General features: G+C 31.0%; 1 pseudogene; it reads right to left on the bottom strand.

Moving 5' to 3' along the window:
* Nucleotides 1-1,169: 1,169 nt before the first annotated feature.
* LOC146886694 (uncharacterized) lies at nt 1,170-2,362 on the bottom strand (annotated as a pseudogene).
* Nucleotides 2,363-2,731: the final 369 nt, after the last annotated feature.

The raw sequence follows: 2,731 nt of genomic DNA, 5'->3' as shown, positions 1-2,731 counted from the left end.
GAGATAATTTTTACAAGAGATGAGAACGATAAACCTAAATAATTAGCTTTTAAATAATCAAGATTAATAAAATGCTCATAATTTTTTAAAAACAAATTAATATGATTATTTAATAACTTTAAGATCAAATATCGTTTTATAACATCAAATTAGATTTTGTCCTTGTCTCAAAAACTAATGCAAAACACATAAGAATAAATACACTTTTAATTTATGTCCTAATTTAATAATTGATCTATATCTTTAAACTTTTGTTTATTTTAATTTTTCTTTAAAAAATACCTGTAATTTATTTTAAAATATTTATTATCATACAAAATACGGTATTTTAAATATGTTTTTAGTTTTTTAATTTTCATGCCATATTGAATTTCGTTCCTATACTATATTGAATTCCGTTCCTATATCAAACTTTAAATCATTTTTATCTCCATACTTTATCAATGAATGAATGTAATCATTATAACCAAACAACATTAAAGATTTATTGATACGACAAAATGGTGTTTTCATGTGTGTGTCCACGTACTGACATGGACACACAGGTGTCAACATGTGAACATACATATGATAACACCGTTAATCATGTTAGCAAATCCTTAAGGCTTTGTTCACTTGCAAAGATGGATTTGAGAGAGAGGGAGACGATGGGTTTGGGTGAATTTGAGAGTGAATGGTATGTTATTTTTTTTTAAGGGATTTAAAGGTGATTAGGAGTTAATTTAGTAGTAAAGTTTGTGAGAGTTAGTGAGTGATTTGATTGATATGATAGATTAAATTTTTTTTTAATATATTTAAAAGAGAGTTTACCATTTTGCCCTTATGTAATAAATAGTATAAATTTATGTTTGTATGAGTTTAATCAATTTTTAAATTTGGTATTTAATGATACACTTTAAATAAATAATTTACAAAAATTAATAAGATAAATTATTTATACTCATAGTATTGAAATAAATTTTATCAAGCAATTGTGAATATCATTTTATTTGAAATTTAAAAATTAGTATGGAACACCAGCACTGTACAATCCATGTCATTTGAAGAGCAATAATATTTATAAGTGGCAATTAAGTCGGTTTAAAAAGATGAACATAATCAAATACAGATAAATGTACTGAAATTGAAATGAGAAGAGTCTTACGATACAATTATGCGACTAAATTATCTTAATCATCTAATTTGTGAAAAATTAAGTTGACATTGAAATTCGCTTCTGCCATTTGTCGATTCATATCAAGAGTCCAGTTTGATAAATTATCTTCTATCCGTTGAACACGTCCTTGCATATCTTCTATTCCTTGCATTCTATTTTGCAAGTCTTGCACCCCATCCCACATTTGATGGATGATTTTAGAATTAGAGTGGAGGGGAGGATCTTCAAAATCACCATTAGAGTGGTTGGTTCCTTGAACAGGGTGGTCATGCACAACATTTTGTGGTTGTGCTTGCCCTTCATCATCATTATTTGCACGATCATGCTGCCAAACACCATCGACATTAACAATATTCAATCTCTTCAAAGAACATGTCGAAAAATGTTGTCTCTTCCCGATGGTTGTATTTGCATCTGGAGGGAAAAATCTACTCCACTGTATTGCATAATTTGGGTGATTAACACACCATACGGAAGAGGAGTATCACTAGCCTTGCACTTAAGCATGTGTTGCATTATATGATGAGGCCAATTAATGGATATGTTATTTTTAAGCAACCACATCATTAAAATGTCTTCCTGCAATAGTTTAGCAAAATTAGTCATACGTGGTGTCAAAATATGCACTACCACATAATGTAGTAGTTTGTCATTTACGTTAACAGAACCGACAATCCTGGCACGTTCACCCTGCATGTCCGGTCTCAACATGGAAGCCAATGCCATGTCTCGGTCGAAATGGATATCTTCTGGTATATCTGTAAAGCTTATCTTTCAACCTTCATACTTCAAATGGGCAATGTTGTACCAATCATCTGGTTTAAGTTTAATTCTCTTCTTGTTAACCTCACTTTGTAGGTATCCGTTGGTTGAGTTCCTCAAGTTTGAGTAGAAAACTTTGATGAGATCCAGATAGAATGGTCGGTCCATAGCTACAAAGTCAACAAGGCCTTGAAATACTAGGTGATGATGAAAATAAAGACCGAATGTAGTAAAGGAATCATAATCCATTATTTTGGGGTCAACAATTCTTCTTATGTAAAATTCATGTGCATAGTGTTCCATTTGATGAAGATCGCTGAAGAAACATCGTTGATCTAAGACATCAACCACAATATCTCTTTTTGGTGGTTGAGGTTTCGTGTTTGTTGCACATTCTTTGTCTTTTCCACTTTTAGATCTTCTTTTGGATGATGATGACACCATTAAATAATGTCTTCAGATCATAAACAAGAAAGAAAAATATAGTCATACATAAGAAAACAAATTATAGCACACAACAAACATGAAGTACTTAATCATAGGAAATTAGATCATTACATACATCCATAATGAATAAGTCTTTCATACAATCAAAACATGATAACATAGGGTAGACTCTAACAAGGTAAATGAAAACATAATTTAAGGCTAACATAGTCCAAAGTCATGACAAAATGATAGCATAAAAAGATGGTAATTGAGTCCAAAGTGATACAGTCTTTGGATCAAACACGGATATCAATTACTGCCCATCATCATGTTCCATAGCTTATTCCATCGCAGATTGGTGGGCATTCCCATTAACCTTTTCGT

This window comes from Vigna unguiculata, chromosome 4 (assembly GCF_037176805.1).
Source record: "Vigna unguiculata cultivar grain cowpea cultivar isolate G323 ecotype 2 chromosome 4, ASM3717680v1, whole genome shotgun sequence".
NCBI classification, from domain to species: Eukaryota; Viridiplantae; Streptophyta; class Magnoliopsida; order Fabales; family Fabaceae; genus Vigna; species Vigna unguiculata.
The sequence above is the reverse complement of the archived record's forward strand: the minus strand, read 5'-3'. Positions and strand labels throughout refer to the sequence as shown.